This window comes from Oryza sativa, chromosome 2 (assembly GCF_034140825.1).
Source record: "Oryza sativa Japonica Group chromosome 2, ASM3414082v1".
NCBI classification, from domain to species: Eukaryota; Viridiplantae; Streptophyta; class Magnoliopsida; order Poales; family Poaceae; genus Oryza; species Oryza sativa.
In genome coordinates, this window is record NC_089036.1 from 20,884,204 (window position 1) to 20,904,880 (window position 20,677).

The 20,677-nt window shown below is 39.1% G+C and overlaps 1 long non-coding RNA gene across 1 annotated transcript; it reads right to left on the reverse strand.

Annotated features, from left to right (window-relative positions):
• Positions 1 to 16,917: 16,917 nt before the first annotated feature.
• On the reverse strand, positions 16,918 to 18,614 carry LOC107280074 (uncharacterized). Its single transcript, XR_010739643.1, has 4 exons — positions 18,480 to 18,614; positions 17,588 to 18,028; positions 17,402 to 17,500; positions 16,918 to 17,299 (listed from the first exon to the last, which is right to left on the reverse strand). It is a non-coding gene; the product is annotated as an uncharacterized lncRNA (long non-coding RNA).
• Between the last annotated feature and the right edge of the window lie 2,063 nt (positions 18,615 to 20,677).

Below are 20,677 nucleotides of genomic sequence, written 5' to 3' on the forward strand. Positions count from 1 at the left end.
ATAAAAAATACAAAGCCAAGAAAAACATACGTCTGTGGTACTATCGGGAAAAAAATGGTGGTCTTTAAAAAATGATTTTTCTACAATATAAAGATAAAATATATTATTTGATAAATATAACTATGTAGTTAAACTAAAATCTATAATAAAAATATATATATCCAATCGTTAAACCATATTATATAATTTTTTTATTAAAAAAACTTGCGTCCGTGGTATCGTCGGAGAAAAAATTGATGGTCTTTATAATAGGATTTTTTACAATATAATGATCTTACCTACAGTTGACGGAAGGGAAGGAAAGTACGTAGATAAAAAAGACAAAGCCAAAAGAAACATATGTAAGTGGTACCGTCGGGAAAAAAATTAACGGTCCTTAAAGTAGTATTTTTCTACAATATAAAGATAAATTCGATTACTTCGTGATTTTTTTAAATGTGCTAAAATATTCAAGCAAGCTAAATGATATTTCGTGTATCACCATCTAATTGACTTTAGATGGTGCTAAATGCAGTTTTAGTAGCATGTTGTTCTGGCCTTCTACGCATTCCGGGTATCTCCGTTTATTTTTTTTTTTGCATAGACCATTCAAAAGGTGAATCATCTGTATATATGAACATTAATCGTCTTTGAATATATTTTTGTTATATATATACACACACATGAAGGATTAAATTTGGAGTCCATTTATATTTTACGATATAACAAGACATGGAAGTAGGACTAATTAAGCTTGACAAAAAATGTGATCACCACTACGATGAATCACAAGGCAATCTCCATAGGTGCAATGACCACATCTCAACACGGTGACTAGGAGCCGCATGAAAACCGTATGGCGGAGGAAAAGGAACAATGAGTTTAGCTAGGTCTTACTATTGATGTTTTAGATCATGACCATGGTATTTACATGATATGGGGATCGTTGGTACCAGGGTATATGCGAGATTGAAGTAAAAGAGACAGAGATAAGGATTTTTATATAGGTCCGGGCCCCTTCATGGAAGATAACAACCCTACTCCTGTTGGCCGAAGCCAGTGTTGCTCTTATTCATCAGAATCACACAAGTATAATAATTGGGATGGCTTATCTAATCGTTGTTGATTTGGCGACATGAGCACCAACACGTAGTCGACGACGGGGTAGTCTTCCTCCTTGAAGTACTCGCGGAGATTAAAAAATAGTGCTAGATCCCTCTTGACAGCCTTCGATGGCACCAGATTAGTTATGTCTAGGTTAATCTCCAATGTCGATATTTGGTGGCGTGTATTAGTTTGTTCTGACTTGTCTTGGTTTGTGTCCCCCCTCTCCTCCTAGGGGTCTTGTATTTATAACCATAGATACCCCCTCTCCAAGTAGAACTAGGGAGACCAATATGGATACAATTCGAGTAGTCCTTATAGTGTCCATGTAGAACTCTTTTTGTCCTTCCTTATCTGGAACTCCTTCTATATACGAGGTATGATTCTGTATAAGACTTGGCATTATGGTGGGACCGCCGAGCTGAGTCGATTACTATTGGGTATGTGTTATCCATAACACTGACACTTATGTTTTCACCAACGAGGCCCAAAGCATTCAATGAAAAAGGAAAAAGAAACACCTTGCTTTTAATTTAATAAGCATCTTTGGTCTATCTCCTTTTTAGATGATGATGATGATAATAGATAATTGCTTATATAGATTAATTAAATACTCACCACAAGGGATCAGGTCTTTTGTGATGAAAAACTTCATCACTAAAAGGCTGTTTCTCATCACAATTACCCCCCTTGTGACGAATTTTGGGGTCGTCACTATGTTGTCACCACTACTGGCGTCACAAGTAGCATAGTGATGATTTTTTTTTTCATCACAGATAATGGCTCTGTTTGTGATAATCCTATCTCAACTAATAAGCAGTACATTAGAGATGGTATCGTGGTCACAATTACAGGAGACACTAGTGACAATAGTGCCCTCACATATGTGAACGTGTAGTGATGGAATTTTTTTCTCACAATATTGTCGACAGTTAGTGCTGGTTTGCTCGTCACTACATATTACTAATTACCGATAACTCACCATCACAAATATACCTTTGCTAATAACTTTTCTCACATATGATAGGGTTTTTGTGATAAGATATTAATTTATATTGAGAAGTAAAAACCACAAGAAGTAGGATATATTGTGGTGAAATGACGTGTTATTTGTTGCAAAAACTGGTCATTCTTTACAAATGTAGTAGTGACCAAGCTAATATGTATATGTGACAATACCTTTATCACATATGAAGTAATGCATCAGTGGAGAAAAAAGGGTATTGTTGTAAGGAAAACTTTTATCACTAAAAAAATAAATATCCAGATGCAAGTTTTATATATGTGACTAAAGTCTTGCCACAAACAACACGTCTTTTATGACAATATCCAGCATGTGAACAATGACAAAATCTAATGATGAAATCTCGATAGAGCAATGGCAAGTTCAAACATTCATAACTGAGCACCCCTTTATTCATGAATGATTACAGTATGCTCGGAATAGAGCACTTCAGAACTCAATTGAAATATCACCTAAACTAAAAAGGGTTCCTCACACTAGAGGAAACTATCCTTTATTAATGAATGATAACAAAGTGCTCATACAAAGAGCATTTCAACTAAGACCATAACTAAATTGATAACTGAACACCTAAGCAACAAATGAAACTTGGGACACGGACTCTAGAATGCTCGCCTAGATGGACAAAACTTTGTAGCAACTCCACGACTCCAGTCTTTGTCATCTTGGAACTTCCTACATATAATTTAAAAATAACATTAATCGAATGACCACTAGATTGAATTAGTAATCATGTATGACGTAAGAAATCTTACTTAATTGTTTGGGGCACTTGAAGATAAAGCACCACCAGTGCCACCCATGTGTGCCCACATTGCTTTCATTCTTTCCTCAAGTTTCTGGTCCAACAAACGCTCCATGTGACCACTTTGTTCCTCTACGGTTCTTTTCTGAGAATTCAACTCTTCACGCTGAGACTGCAACTCGCCCTTTAATTGCAAGTTTTCTACTGTCAATTTTTGAACTTCTTCGAGCAAAGCAGCAGCTTGTTGATGTGCTTCATTGGCTTGCTGTTGTGAAGCTTCTGCTTGTGCATGAACTCTGTACCTCTCTTGAGCTCCCTCATTGATTGCACTAATACCAACTCCACGCGAGTGGTTTGGCTTTCTGCCAAGGACTAATGCAAAGTGTTCAACCATTGGGATTTGAGCAGCTGCAATCCTTTCCTGGTTTGTTTCAGCTGTTGTCTGCAGATTGTTCTAAACAAATCAAACCAAATATGTAAGTCCATATTAAAAAAAACTCATGCAGTAAAATGTAGGTAACAAACATTTTTGTTTACCAGAATTTCTTCGCCATTAGGAACAGACCATGTTCCATTCTTCAAATAAGTTGCCTTCCAAACATCTATAGCACTAGGCCATTCACCTGTCACTGGGTTTCTCTGCAATTATATCACATACAAAAGAAGCCTTATAATTTATATATACAAGACATGTCAAACATATAGTTTAAAGATATAAGTGAATGACAATATTCATTACCAGTTCATGTGCTATTTGCACTATAGACTTTGTTCCAACATGTGATTTCATCTCTTGCTTTGATCTGTTAATGGAATTCTGTTTGCTCCGTTTCTAAAAAACATAATAATCTCATACGAATAATGAATTATGAATCATATTGTATTAATTGTAAAGAAAATTAAACAAGTACCTGGAACTGCTCATCACTCCATAAGTTATCAATCAACCACTGCCAGTCCTCTGGCGCAACATGACTAGGACACTGTTTTGTTGTGCAATAGGTCTTGTACAGTTTGTGGCGTCTTACATTGTACTGTCGCTCAACTTGTGTCATTACACATTGGTAGTCTGCCATTGAGATCTTAGGGAATTTTGCCTACAGAATGATAGTAGATCATACGAACAAACAATGTACAAAATCATGACAGCAAAAAGAAAACAAAAATGTACAAATGAAATATACTCCAACCAGATGACATACCTTCAATAAATTCCAAATTGATGACATGGTTCCAGGAAAAGCTTTTTCAATGACTTTCCACTTCTTCACCTTAAGGGGGACCTCTTGTCGCACACAGACAGTGACCTCACTTTTAAAGACACTTGTGTGCCTACCACAGACTTTTCCAAACTGTGCAGCAAATTGAATGTCTAGCGGCACACCCCTTGCTCTCAGTTTTGCAAGTGTTCCATTAATGGTGAGACCCCTACCTTTCCTACGTTTGAGACCTAATTGAAGGAAGAACTTTTAATTTATTTGCTTGTGAAGGAATAGATTAATGAAGTGAAGGTAAATATGTTAAATACCTGTGTTTCCGGTTGGTCCCATCCGTCCCTCATTCCTAGTATTGGGTATGACTTGTCGAGTAGCATCATCCGAAGTCTCCATCTGGTTCACGGACGGACGAACTTGGGAAACCATTTTGACCTACAAAATAAGAAATGAGTACAAACAGATCTACTACAAGATTACAAACCAAATTGACTAAGATAGAAATCCCCACAAAACACCGATATACTATTAGATTGAGAACCAAATTAACTAAGAAAGAGAATCCCAATTAAAAATGGATATTAAGTTGCATCTAATTAGGAAATTAACACAAATCATAAATGCGGAAAAACAAGACGGAGAGAGTGGACGCCAGAAGGGGCAGGTCATATCCCTGCGACGCCACGCTATCATCAATAGGACTGCAGTGATTTGGAGATGATGGTTGTGTGATTGTGTCCTGGCAGTGGTGGGTGTAATCTCTCAAAGATGGATGTACTCTAGGGCTATGCAGTGAATAAAAATTGGGGAATGCCGAATGGATCCTATAGGATTGCGAGGATAGCAAAGAGCCATAGTATATTTGTTTCTTTACCTTTGACTGCAAGTGTGTGCAGGGATCGAGAACTCTAGATGCGAATGGATTGTACTATATGGGCAGCCTTATATAGCGAGGTAACTCTGTCAATTTGGCGGGAGTAAAATTTTGCTGGCAATTACTTTTTGAGGGAAAGTATGTTTTGCTGGCCGATTTATGCGTGCGTGCATAACAAATTAGTTTGTTTGTGCTGATCCAAAATATTTGTTCACCAGCATTTGTTAACAACCTCTCATAAACAAATATGGCAATTGTTTAATGAATCAATAACCTGTGGAGTGAAAAAAAATGATACACACATGCACATTAATTGTTGATGTGGGTTGGCACCAGCCACGTGTACCTAGAGATGGACACGTTTAGTGTTGCACACATGCTCAGCTGTAATTTATCCCTTTCATAATGCAGGCTTCAGGTCATCAATGTTCAGTGATCAGCATTAAATTAATATCTGCTACCACAAGATATTGGCGTCATATAATGGATAGTAGATGTGCAGTCAATTCATATGATACGAGCAGAAATATTGACTGTTAAAAGTTTTACTTGTAGTGCTAATGTTTTTTAAAATAAAAGGACGATCAAAATTGAGCGCGGGTACTCATGGTTACACCTAAAATGAGACGGAGAGAGTATTCACTTCACCCTACTCACTTCATAAAAAAAAATCAACATCGTCCTAGTAAACGAATATGAACATAAAGTATGTCCAGATTCATTGTAGTAGGATATATCACATTCTAATGCTATGTTGCCTTTTTTTGACATAGGGAATATAGGATAAAGCTTGGATGACGAGCCAACATTTAGGCTTGTTACCTTAGAGCAGGTTGTGTTCGAGAGGTGGAGTTCGGAACCACCTCCCTGCATGGAAAACTAATAAGCCAGCTCATTAACATTAACAAAGCTAATACTAAAAGCTTAGCTTGGCTCAGCTCGTGAGCTGGTTCATTAATAAGCATATGCTCATTATCTAAAAAAAATAATAAGCATATGCTATATTAGATGCTAGACATCTGGCAAAATCATGTCTCTGCCATAGGGTATCGTGGTCTTGTGATAATAATTTGTTGGAACACATTGTCTGCTCTGACGGCATAGCACGTTTTAGCAAATTATCATGATACTGTAATTATCTCCATTTTTTATAATTAAAAAATATTTATGATTTTAATATAAAAAACAAAAATAGGCTAGAGGGCCACGCCGAATTGCTTGTTTTTGACCTCACAGGATCACCGCCCATGTCGCTTGCCACCGCACATATGACGGAGCTAAGAAAAACTGTACAACAAACCTGCAATGGATAAATCTTCCATGCCCGCCTATAGATTAAATGTTGTGTACCAGTGCTTCCCGCTAAATTTCCAATTTCCCTCGTTGTTTTCTTTTGTTCCCGCAATTTTTCGGTGGAAGCTGGTATCCTTCAAAGGGCTATAAATAGTCATCGCAAACATCTGGAGATAGTTGGAGGTACTGAATCTGACCTAGTAAGCACTTTTGGGGGAGCAACACAGTTGATAATCTAGAGGAGTTAGGATCTGGGGTGGTGGCAAGTAAAGCTGCAATGGGCATAGACTTGAATATTGCGTCTGCAGGTGGAGATGATGGATTAGGAGAAGCATGCAGGAAAGCTGCTCGTGGCATTGAAGGAGATTCAGAGGCAATCTACTTCAGCTAAACGGAGGATTGGTGATGAAAACAATCGAGATGAAGAACCACACAAGAAAGCTGCTCGGGGCGTTGACTTGAATGTCATGCCTGACCGAGATGATGAAGAAAACCAGAGACAATCTACTCTTGCAGCATTGAAGATTGATTTAGACGAAAGCCCTGTACATGAAGGAGAACCGCAGAAGGAACAAAACATTAGTCAACTCGATGAGAACGCGAAAGCCTTCATATCTGAATTGAGGAAGATGTATTTTCCTATTTTTGCACGATTCGATTATTAGTACTCTCCATCTATTTTATTTCATATTACATTCTGTTTCATATATGTTCAAATAATTGAGTCGTGATCTATGTATCCAATTTCTTGGTGATTGTATCTATAAGAAAAGTATTTTTTTAGGCACCAATATTATTGTATTGCAATTATTTCTGACACATTTATGTGACATAGATTTATTGTTCTGTTTCCCTACATTTGTCGGGCTCTTATTCTGTTTCCCCACTTTATCCCTAGCGTATATTTTCTTTTCACCTAGTTGGATTCATATTCTGCTTCCCTACTTTATCCCCAGCGTATATTTTCTTTTCACCTAGTTGGATACATATTCTGTTTCCCTACTTTATCTCCAGAGTAGATTTGTTTTGACCTGCTGGTATATATATGTACCTGGACGCATCCTCCATGATGCCCTAAAACATCGTAGACTGCACAGTACAAGCCTGAGATTGATTCTTCAATTGACGCCGTCTAACTTTGTATGGTATCCCTTTTCTTATTATTAGTTTTTGCAAGTAGTTGTTTATTCTTTTCGCAAAACAGTATTCCACAACTTTCAATGTGAGGTGATAAATTTCATTTTTCAACTATAGTACTAGTGATGTTTATGTGCATATATCGTTACATACTTGTCCAGCATATACAATTTGTCTCGTTTACTATCATGTTTGCAAGCATATAAAAGAAATCGCGTTTACTATCAGGTTTGCAAGCATTTTATTTCCATGGACAAAAGTTGGATGAACATCAATAGAACTCTTCCTCAATATCAGGATGGAGTTAATCAATTTATTCAGTTTGCATTCAAAGATTACGATGTGGATAAGTTGCTTCGGTGTCCATGTAGAAAATGTAGAAATAATCACTTTGCTAATCGGAATGAAATATGTGAGCATCTAATGATTCATGGAGTGAATAAAGACTACACAACATGGGTTCATCATGGAGAAACCATACCAGAATCTGATGAAGATGCAAATTGTGAGATGGAAGATCAAGCTGGGTTTCGTATGGATGAGATGACGAATGATTTCTGGAATGCTGCCAATGCAAACAGTGACTCATCAGTAAACATTACAACACTTGATGCACAAGAGGATATGGGTACCAATATAATAATTAATGAGGAGACCACTAAATTCCAGAAATTAATAGATGATGCAGAACAAGAGCTCTATCCTGGATGTGATAGTTTTTCAATTTTATCTTTTATTGTCCAAATGTTGAATATCAAGTGCCTTTATGATCTTAGTGGGAATGCAATGAATGCTCTATTTGGTACATTGTGCAGCGCTTTTCCTAGCAACAATAAAGTCCCCAAGTCTTATGATGATGCTAAAAAGATTATGTCAAATTTGGGGTTAGATTATATAAAGATTTATGCATGTTTGAACGACTGCATTCTTTTCATAGGTGAATATGCTAAAGCTGAAACATGCCCTGTTTGTGGAATTTCAAGATGGAAAGAGGATGGAGAAAATAGTGCTCGCAAGTCAAGGAGGAGAAAAGCTAGGAAAGTTCCGCAGAAGGTTTTATGGTACTTTCCTTTGATCCCAAGATTAAAGCGTATGTACATGTGTTCAAAAATAGCTGTTCATATGCGATGGCACAAAGAGAAGCTAGTTGATGATGGATATATGAGACATCCAGCAGATTCTAATGAATGGAAGAACTTTGACAAGAATTTTGAATCATTCGCATTGGACGCGCGGAATGTTAGGCTAGGCCTTGCTAGTGATGGATTTAATCCTTTTGGAAATATGAGCTCATCGTATAGCATATGGCCAGTTATTATTGCTATATATAACTTACCACCTTGGATGTGCATGAAAGATTCTTATATGATAATGTCAATGCTTATCCCTGGGCCTAAAGCACCTGGAAATGACATAGATGTATACTTGCAGCCATTGATTGATGAATTGATACAGCTACGGGAAGGCGTGCCAGCCTATGATGCTCATGCAAAGTCCTCCTTTAAGCTACGGGGAATGCTGCTTTGGACAATCAATGATTTCCCTGCATTTGGTAATTTATCAGGCATGAGCACGAAAGGAAAATATGCATGTCCTTCTTGTCACATGGACACTTGGTCCCATAGGCTCGTTAATGGACACAAATACTGCTATATGGGACATCTTCGCTTCTTGCCAACAAGACATTCATGGAGGAGCAATGCAAAATCTTCTGATGGCCAAAAGGAAAGACGTAGCGCCCCAAAAGCGTTGTCAGGAGATGACATTATGCGTCAATATCAAAATTTCAATCAGGTACTCTACTAATTATGATATATTTATGCTTGTATCCTATCTGGTATATCTGAAAGTAAATTATTATACTATTTGCTATTCTATGCCTTATTTGGTATTACATTATAGAGTATAAGAATATGAGTAGTATATTATTGTTGACATCACTTTATGCATTCAGGTTAAATTTGGGAAACATAACAATAAGAGAAAACGCTCAAGCACATTGTATGGAGTTTGGAAGAAAAAAAGTATATTTTTCCAGCTGCCATATTGGAGTACGTTATCGATAAGACATAATCTAGATGTCATGCACATTGAAAAGAATGTTTGCGATAGTATTGTGGGTACCTTGTTAAATCTAGATGGGAAGACAAAGGACAATATTAAATCCCGGTTTGATTTGGAACTCATGAAAATACAGCCTGAACTTCATGCACCTCCAACTGGTGATGGGAAGTTCTTATTTCATCCTGCATGCTATACAATGACACTAGCTGAGAAGAAAGCATTTTGTGAGTTCCTTAGAGAAATAAAAGTGCCAGATGGATACTCTTCAAAAATTTCACACTATGTGGATGCAACAAAAGCTAAAATATCAGGGATGTAGTGTCATGATTGTCATGTATTTTTACACAGATACCTTCCACTTTCTATTCGTGGAGTTCTGCCTGCTGATGTTTGTGAGGCTATAATTGAGCTATGTAGCTTTTTTAGAGAAATTTGTTCCAAGAAATTAGATACTGAAATTCTCAAGAAGCTTGCATCATCAATTGCTGTTACCCTCTGTAAGTTAGAGATGATTTTCCCCCCTTCATTCTTTGATGTAATGTTGCATCTACCAATCCATTTAGCCCAGGAAGCTATTACTGGTGGACCTGTCCAGTATCGGTGGATGTATCCCATTGAAAGGTTTTTGCGAAGGTTGAAGTCTTTTGTAAAAAACAAAGCTCGCCCTGAAGGATCGATAGCTGAGGCATATATTTTGCAAGAATGTGTAAATTTTTGTTCTATGTACCTGCAAGGAGTTGAAACAAGAATCAATCAACCAAGTCGAAACGAGGACGTGCAGAGTGACAACAGCAGTACAAAATTTCAGATATTTGGTACTATTGGCAGGCCACTCCTTGGTAACAAATACTGCCAGATGGATATGAATGAGTTGGAGAAAGCTCGGATATATGTTCTAAAGAATTGTGAAGAAATATCAGAATACGCAGAGTAAACAACTACTACTTACTCTCATTTTCTAATATGTAAATGCTGTCAAAATTTAACATACATGTACATGTCTTGCAGCATTCACAAAGACCAACTTAGCATCCAGAACAGTAAAGGTGTGGAAAAGTGCCATGACAAAGAATTTTTTGTATGGTTCAAGAATCATGTATGTACACGCCATAATAAAAGTATTTTTTTTTAGATTTTACAACTATTTGTAACCTGTATAAACATTCTTCCAGATATTTGAGAAACATTCCAAAGGATCTCCAGATACATCAGAAGAGTTGTTTGCTCTAGCAAGAGGTCCTGATGCTCGAGTAACCCATTACACAAGTTATATGATTAATGGATGGAGATTTAACACCAGGGACCGAGACAAGTTGGTTCAATCACAAAACAGTGGAGTCTTTGTTAAAGGTGATGAAGCCAGTGGAAGCAAAGACTATTTTGGTGTTAATTAAAAGCAACAGCAAAATCGTGCCATCATGGGCATGCCGGGCTAGCTTGTTAAACTGCAGCGACAAATATAATCGAACAAGGTGATCAGAGGCAAAATGAATGAGTGCGTACTAATTGGAGTAACGGTTGTGTCCACGACTCCGGTATATATAAATGTAGCTAGGATTGAGTAATCAGGAGAATGCAGCACCGATGCAGCGAGGCTATAAGTAAACTGAGCGCGTGAACACGGTGCACGTTGAATAGAGGAGGTAGAGTGATTGCACCGACATGCACTGCCAATTATAGGAGTTGATCACACAACATACAAGAGAGCGACAAGGCGCTGTTCCCTGATGAGATCGCGGCAATCGGGGCAGCTGGTTAGCTCTGGCTGTGTTTAGTTCACACCAAAATTGAATGTTTGGTTGAAATTGGAACGATGTGACGGAAAAGTTGGAAGTTTATGTGTAGAAAAGTTTTGATGTGATGAAAAAGCTGGAAGTTTGAAAAAAAACTTTGGAACTAAACACGGCCTCTAGCTAGCGCGGATTTTGACGTAATTGCAAGGCGAACTCTTGATCGATCGATCTATTGTCACACGTGAGTATCATCTCATCGCTGTGTCTCTACGCATCCGTGGCGGTGCCGTGTCTATCTAGAGGCAAGCTTTGCACCAGGCCACCAGTATGTTTTTTTCAAATGTGTTCTGTGGTTTCCATAGGCAGCGAGCCACAATTTACCACACCTCTTTGCACTACTACAAAAGTTGAGTGTTGCCGGTTGGTAATCGGACATAGGAGCCGGATTTTTCTAACTGACACCTAGCAAGCGGCCCCTTTGAGAAGGGCTCAAAGATACCCGTTTAGGAACCAACACATTTAAAATATCAGTAATAGAAAAAAAGAATGGTCAGCTCAAGTCGAGCCGATGAATCGAGTAGCTCCCCTTCACCCCGACCAGATTCCATCACCCCATTGCCCCTTATTTTGATTTAACATCCAAGAACACATTTTAACATTCATGTATCAACATCCAACAACACAGTGAATACAGAGAAAGAGGAGGGATGGAGCTTCTCCGGCGACGAGCGTGGTGCCGGATGCAGTCCTTGAGCTCGAGCCCATTGGATATGGTTATATATGGTGCCAGCGCCAGCACCGTTGATGCTCGCGGATGGGGAGGACACCGCCGAATCTCACGAGTGGGGAGGGCGCTACTACTGCAGCTCGCGGGTGGGAAGGGAGAGAGCGGCAGCGCGGAAAGGGCTCAGCGGCGCAAGGAAGGAGGCAGCGGCAACAAAGCAGGGAAAGGGGCATCGATGGTTCTTGACGGTAGAGCCGCAGGACACGGGGCAGCGAGGTGGGGATCCGGCGCCAGCGGGCCTTGTGAGCTGCACGGGAAAGGGGGTGACAAGGAGCGGATCCGGTGCTGACGAGCCTCGGGAAAGTGGATCTACCCCCGCGGGCCTCGGGAGCGACGCGGCGAAGGGGGCGGCAGCGGCGCGGGGATCAGATCCAGCACCGGCCATCCACGCCTCCTTCGGGAGCACGAATCCATCCTGACCTCGTGCTCTATGATGTGATGTGAAAGTTTTGTGATCAATCTATGATGTGGAATTTGTATACTGTGATGTGAATTAGTGGAATATTTGTGCTCCATGCTCTATGATCATAATCAAACCATTTTTGTGGAACTTGTGCTCGTTGATGTGAATTTGGGATTTGGGGATATGGATTTGGGAATGCTGGGCAACATTATGTAGGCATTTTCATTTTTGCTCGCAGCTAGAGGGCAGCTGCATGGGGTATTTTCAATATTTTTTTGCCGTGAAATCGATTATCCCTGACGGCCAGCTTAACACAGCCATATGAAAAATGAATTATCACTGGTGGCTCGCGTGACACAACCGCCAGTGAAAATCAATTGTCACTAGCGGTTGAAGTCTCGCTTGTGAAGACCTTAGATTTTCATTGACCGTTAGTTGCAGACGGTTAGTCTAACTACTAGAAAGGACTGATTTTAGTCACCACGAAAAACCTTTCTTCGTAGCAGTGACTAGCTAGATTGAACCAGGACCAGCTGGTTACTTTGTGTATCTAACATGTGCAAAAAAGCTGTTTGACAAAGCTAAATAGTTTGGCGATCATGCCCAAGCTTGAAGTAAAGCCCATTCAACAGTAGGATGTTATTGCCATTATGAATTTTGCGTCATATTGGTGTCAACTCCGAAAGACGTATTGTAAATCACATTTTGTCACTTTAAGTTTATGCCACATATATTGGGTTTGCTTTGCTATTTCCATCATCAGCTCCCACACGCTCACTACTCTTAAATATATATCTGGCATTACACAACAACCTTTGGAATGGCATGTTTCTTGAAAAATACAAAATTGTCCCTGTCTTAAATGTTGGTCTCTCTGTTTTTTAAAAATGATTTTTGCATAGAAATTCACTATATATATATATAGTAAAAGAATTAGTACACAACAGAAGAACCATATATATGCTTATCTGTTCACATAAAGAAAGATATTCGGTTATATGCACGATTGTTGCAAAATATTCTCTCCGTCCCATAAAAAACCAACCTAGAACAGATGTGATGTTTTCTACGATTCAGATTCATCGTGCTAGAAATCATCACATCATGTTCTAGTTTAACTTTTTGTATAGGGCGGAGGGAAGCCCGGCCCAGCTAGCTAGCTACCCTTGAATGTTGCATAAATATTTACACCACTGCAAGCGGTAGTACTAGAACACATAATGGCCTTAATAAGCAACGAGCCAAACGATGTATAGGCATCTCTCTCCTTCGTGTAATTAGAACTCAGAGACCCGCGCAAACAGCTGATCATATATAGAAACTAGAGAGAGATAGACGAGGAAATGGAGCATCTTGATCGACAATCAATCCGATATGTTAGAGTATTACAGGCGCCCTGATCACAATGGCGATATGCATACAAATAGTATAGGGATGGAAGGTATTGGGAGCTGAAACTGAAAGCACCGTTTCATAATACAACCCGGCACCTCTTGCTCTTTTCACGATGGCGCGTGCTAGGAGACGAGCCATAGAATCGTTGGTCCCGCTAGTTAGCGGAGAGGCGCTGAAAGCAAATGATGGCAAAATACCACACGGTTGAACAAGAGCAAGTAATGGAAGTTCAGTATCTCATGGAGAGCATGCGGGTTGTCGCAGTAACGTGCGCAGTGGGCGATGTTTGGGCTTGTGGCTGCAGATCAGCAAATTCAGTTTGTTTGGTTTTATGCCAATATTGTTTGCCTTGCCTATTTTGTGCAGTTATTAGCGAGATTTAGATGTTACCAAAAATTTTGCAAAGGTGCTTTGTTTGGATTGCTTCCAAATTTTTATCTCTACTAGAAAAATACCCGTGCGTTGCAACGGGTAAAAAAAGAATAATATGATTCTATTTATGAAGAAAGAAAATTAAGATATATATACCAATTTCATTTATACTTTGAAGATATGTTTTATAAGAACTACTTGTGTGTGCGCGCGCGTATAATCTAAAGATTATATATGTTAATGTCAAAAAAAAATCTAGCTCCATGTAAAATTGAGTTCGAAAATTAATTCGCTAGTTTACATGGTACATAATCTTTTAGGGTGTGATCTATACTATCTTCTTAACTTTTACTCTATCGATTTTCATGCACACGTTTCTTCAAACTTCTAAATGTGCGAACTTAAAAAAAATATGGTAAGTATAGATGATTATGGTTCAAACAGTAGTAGGGAGGGCAGCACCGGTTTGACGTGGATGTCAACTGTTTGGATTTGTGGCAGTTATTTTGGATAGTCGTCGTTATTTTATCTTATGGGGGTCATCTAGCCAGGCATAGTCGTCAAAGCGTGTCTTTTTTGTTAAACTCAATAAGATTGAACATATGCCACTTGAATGGTGATTGTTAAGAGTGATGAAAGGGGGTGCATCTTGCCATCTTAATTGGTTGTCATGCGCCACTCGATTATAGGGCCCGTATGACGCGGCAATGACCAAATCCGATCGCATTGGGCGGCTAGGATCTGCCGTACGTGCCCTCCCGTCTATTCCGGCGCCCGATCGAGTGAGCGAGCGCCGCACGGATCAACAACAGCGTTCGACGCGCCAGCGGGTGGCAAACGCATGCATGCCGCCCGTCGATCGGCCCGTGCCTTCGGCGATTCCCCATCGACTGGGCGCCCTTTTCATTTAAAGGGTACCGTTTCCGATCGTACCGTTTTTAGCTATTTTTTATTTTGTTTTTTCTAATTTTTTTCATCATATTAATGTCGATACTGAGGAGTTTAATGATAAATATGATCAATTACCGGCCGATCGAGGATCGTTTCCATAGGGATGCTATCGATTCCGACCGTTTCCGATCGTTTTCACCCTTACATTGTCCTCCACCAGCGAGAGATGAAAACATGACGAGCGGCGGCTGTGAATGGGTAGAAACCGAGCATGCTGTAGCTGTTTGTTGCACTTATGGGCAGTCGAATGCGCTACAAACGGCGATCCAAAGTTGGACGTCCCTCTAACATATAAGCCTCTACGCCAGAGGATCTCCTTCCTATCCATGCATATCCTCTGAGAAAAAGCCCTCCATTGTATTGGTTCCACTCAACTTGTGCTTATCATATTTGAAACTTGCTAGAATTTTTCATGTCTAACATATGATCAAGTTGCTTGTATCAGTACATCATTAAGGAAGCAAGATGCAATATTCCGCATCTCAGCAATTAACAGTTCTCCGGACATTTTTTTTTTTGGAAAAGTACATATTTGATCCGTCGACTATGGTCCTTCGATTTTAGTCCACTAACTATAAAAACTGGTTACCCGCAACAAAACAAAAATATAAACTAGTTACAATTGGTTACCATCCATATATATTTAATTCCCGAGCTTAAATGAGGAGTGCTTTTTTACTTACATGACATCACATGGCATCAGTTAGTTAATTAAAATAAGGGTGTGGAGAGAGAGGAAAAGAAGATCAGATAGACAAGTAGGTTGTAGTATATTCTTCACTTTTATATTTATTGCGCTATTATATACTAGGGATTAATATGTTGGGCCTGTTTGGCACAGCTACAGCTCCAGCTCCACCCCTCCTGGAGCTGGAGCTCAGCCAAACAGTTTTAGCTCCACCAAAATTGGGAGTGGAGTTGGATGGAGCTATCTCACAAAATATACTAGAGTTGTGGAGCTGGGTTTAGATAGCTCAACAACTCCACTCCAGACTCAACTCCTGAAGTAATATTTAGGAGTTGGAGCTGTACCAAATAGCCCCGTTGATTCATCACTATTCCAACTAGAATCAGGCTAACGAGTACATCATAAATCCACTAGAGCCTGTCGTGAGTGCATCTCTCGAATACATCATGCATCCACTGGGAACCTGTCGCGGGTGCATCTCATGTGAATTTTTAGAATGTTGTTGTTGCCATGTTACTTGAATGGTGGCGCTGCCTTTAAAAATCACAATCAGGGCAGTGCTCCTATATGACATGGTTCACTGAAAACAAGGCAGCTAAGTAGTGCTGATGATTCTTGAGGGTAAAAAAAAAACAAAACAGTAGAATAGAAAGAAACAAATTGTACATTCTAGATGGGATATGGGAGACTTGCATGATGATTTCACCATGGATGGTTTATATGCATGGGGATTTGACCAAGTATATATAGAAAAAAAATGAATTTTCATCAAATAAGAGTTGATGGCTTGAGGTTCAGCAATTATCCACCATTAGAGATGACAGGTACTTTCACTAAGGTAGAGATGGAAAATCTCTATAGAAGCACATCACAAATAATCACCCCTTACCAAACACTTGTAGAGTTGTAGGACACAACAACAATGCAAAAAACTTCGATTTTTCATTTCCTAGTCCAAGGACCACATAAAAAAACCTGCAGTTGATAGCATAGAGCCAAAGTATGCACACTCCTAGAGTTAAATTGGCTGGCACAAAGGACTGCTATTTCTAGAAATCTGACAACCAATTTACGGAACAAATATCTTCACGGAATTAAGTCCACCAAATGGGTGAAAACTTTAATCCCGAATAAGATTGGAAAAGGGCATCGACATGTTCTGCAAATATTTTTTTCTCTAGTTTCCATATCTGTCCAACAAACTAATTTTACAAAATAAAGAAGAGCCTACTTTTGACGTGCTCTACCTTGTTGTTGGTGACAAGCCACAAACTGCTGAGATGCTAAACTAACCTTATACTTACAGCTTTCTGCTTTATCCACTTGCAACTATAAGTATAAAATAGCGCAACCAGAGAATTAGTGAATAATATTCAAGAAACCATTGTGACAAAAAGAATCATCATTGTTGTTGCAGACTTGCAGTATAAACTTTGAACTCCCCGAAGGCTATGGAAGTGAGCAATTACAACAGGAGGTATAGTACCATTTTATCCCCAACACTCACATGCTCTTTTCTAGCTGTTCAGACGCTGTAGACTAATCATCAAGATTTTGACAATCATCAAACTTCGAACAAAGTGCAAATATTTCATCAATCAAATTTGTAAAAAAAATAAAAGAAAAGTGTTTATCATTTACCATGATATCGACGAATCGGTCAGTAGTTGGCTCTGGTTCAACATTAGCCCCTGCAATTGAGAGGGATAACTTGCTTCCAGCAATCAGAGGCACCTGCATCTGCATATCAAATAAAAAGGTACAAAATCATTGAGTTGTTGAACAGCAAACTGCAGTAGTGCACCACTAACATCATTCATCGAGTACATGGGAGCATATTTCTTTCCATTTTCTTCTGGGTTTACTCCCTTTGCAATGGCCTTGATCTTTGAAAATGAAGCATCCGTTGCAACATCACAGTGAGATGTTGAAATCCATTAGAACTGCACCAAAGCCATAGAATGTAAACTTACAGCAAGTAGTTTGTTAAGACAGCTTCCATCACAGACGGATCCAAGCTACTTAGGTCTGCAAAACACCACCAAAAATTTTGATGTCCACACGAACACGCACATACAGACATGAAACCCCAATCTCACACAAGAAACCCTCAAGAAAAACAACTTTCATGCTTCAGACTCTCCCGGGCGATCTCATTCCCTGCTTGCGCCAGGGACACGAGCTGCGGTTTGCACCTTTGCAACAGCAAAAAATAATCAAAACACGCAGCCGCATCCTTTTTAATCTGGAGACATTAAAAAATAGATTCTGCATACAGAAGTTCAAAGTCATTAAGTAGGTATAGGGATTGGAGCTCGGCAAAACTCGGTTCAATTCAGTCCATGGATAATCCTAAGAAGTACCCAGGAGAAGCTGACCCAAGAAACTTGATCTATCATTCACAACAAAGACTGCCTTTTCTGCCCAAATTGCAGCTAGCCGAGGAATACCATCTAGCAGTCCTAATTTTCTGTCATGCCGTAACAAAAAGAATCAGGGCTACACTTTCAAACCCCCCAAATCAATATATGCCCCTCCCCCCATCCAAAAAAAAAAAAATCCTCACTGAACAGCACAAAATCTGCAGCTCTAAATATAGTTTAATGCCAACCCAACACAACTCATTATTCCAAATAGAGGCTACATCAGATTCACATAGGAGTAAGTAGCATTTGCATGAGAATAAACAGGGAATCTAAAGGAGAGTAGGATCCAATACCTCAGTGAGGTCTTGAACGTAGTATCCGAAGGACCAGTTCCTAAGCATCTTGAAGAAGGTGTGGTGGTAATTGTTCTTACCACGTCATGAGGTCGTTGTGCTTTCCACAGCACGCATGGACTTCTGGGCCAGTTCGCCAACCACTCAAACAAGTGGCGAACCTATGAAAAAAAAAAATTACCTGGGGTCCACTACATAGTAGTTATCTAATTATTCACTACTCCCTCCGTCCCACAATATAAGGGATTTTGAGTTTTTACATGCAACGTTTGACCACTCGTCTTATTTAATTTTTTTTTTGCAAGTATAAAAAACAAAAAGTTGTGCTTAAAATACTGTAGATAATAAAGTGAGTCACAAATAAAATAAATAATAATTTTAAAAATTTTTGAATAAGACGAGTAGTCAAACGTTGAAAGCAAAAAACTCAAAATCCCTTATATTATGGGACGGAGGGAGTAGTATACTAATCAAAATAGCATAAATTAGTTAGAATTTAACAATTTTACCCGGTGTCCTGTGACACTGGTAAGTTGTATGTGGGCACGCCACTGACTCTAACGACACCGAATTTGTTATATATTTATCGACAAATTTTCCTTCAAAAATTTGATAGATATAATTACAGTATAATCGTAGTGTAATTATACTGTAACTATAATGTAACTTGTATATATGTAACTTTCAAAAATCTCTCCGTAACATGTTATTTCGGTAAAATGGAAGTCGTGGGAACAAATCTTTTCACATATATGTGTGCTGTGATTTTTTTCTTCCTCACTAGAACAATTCAAAATTACGTGAAACTTACATACAAGTTACACTGTATTTACATTCAAGTTACAGTGTAATTACATACAAGTTATAATGTAATTACACTACGATTGTACTATAATTATATCTGTCAAATTTTTAGGAGAAAATATGTCGATAAATATGTAGGTGGTCCCGGAGAGGAGAGAAGATCACAGTGTGGATTGTGGAAAGCCAGAAACGACGGGGAGGCAAAGGGCAGATGGCGTGGAACCTGAATTGAGATTCCTCTAACTTCTCAATAACTTGTGTCACTGACATGTGGACCATCTATCCAATGGGTCCGCATGTTAGTGACTCAAAGTCAGAGGATCCCCGATCACGTGATTTCAGGATGGGGATCTCCCACGCGAGAAAGAGAGAAACGATCTGGAGTGTTGTATAGATCTGAACCGTTAAGTGATGAATGTAAGAGTGTAAGAATGAAAGATGAGTAAATTGAGTTGGAGTATTATAGTAAGGTAGGGTAGATAGAAGAGGAAGATAGATAGATAGATACATGTAGTCAAGATAAATTTACGGATGAAAGAGGGAAAAACTTAGATATGCAAAAAAAAAAAAATGTTAAGAGCAATGAGTACAAAACAGTAGTACTGTCTCTAGAAAAAAAAATCAAATTCAGAGATATTAAAAGAAACCGAAGGGTAATGTTAGTTTGCTCTTTGTTGACGATAACTTGAGGCTAGAGGTTCTGGCAGCATCAATGATGCTCTGGTAGCAACTGTACCATGGAACATACGATTGGTAGAAACAGAAGCAGGGCCTGGAGAAATGGAGATGACAAGCAAACTGCAAAAATAACCATTTCAAATGTGCTATCGATGGTGTTTTTTCTATATATTTCCTGAAACAATCATCCAACCGTTTTTGCTTCACTGGTGGAGAAACCATCTTTCGTCGGTCGGCTGAATTCCACAATAGTCTCGGATGCAATAAAAACCAGGGCTAAAGATAATCTTTAGTCCCGGTTAAAAAGGGTAACGGGCATATTTGATCTTTAGTCCCGGTAGATCATCTTTAGTCCCGGTTCAAATGCTGTCAGGGCCTGTCAGGCCCCCACCAACCGGGACTAAAGATCGTAACTTTAGTCCCGGTTGGTAATACCAACCGGGACTAAGGATCTCGGGGATCTTTAGCCCTGGTTGGTAACACCAACCGGGACTAAAGTCTCACCCCTATATATATGTCTTCTTCCTCGTCCAGCTGCCCGAGCAAACTTCAAAATTTCTTCAAAAAAGAGGGGAGGTCATGCCAAAATTTCTAGTGAATTTATTTTGGTGATTACATACAAATCGGAGGTGCCTAAAAGGTTTGCAACTTCATCCTCCAATGTTTTTTTTGTCATATTACATTTGCAGCTATGTTTTGCACACTTTTTTGTCTCC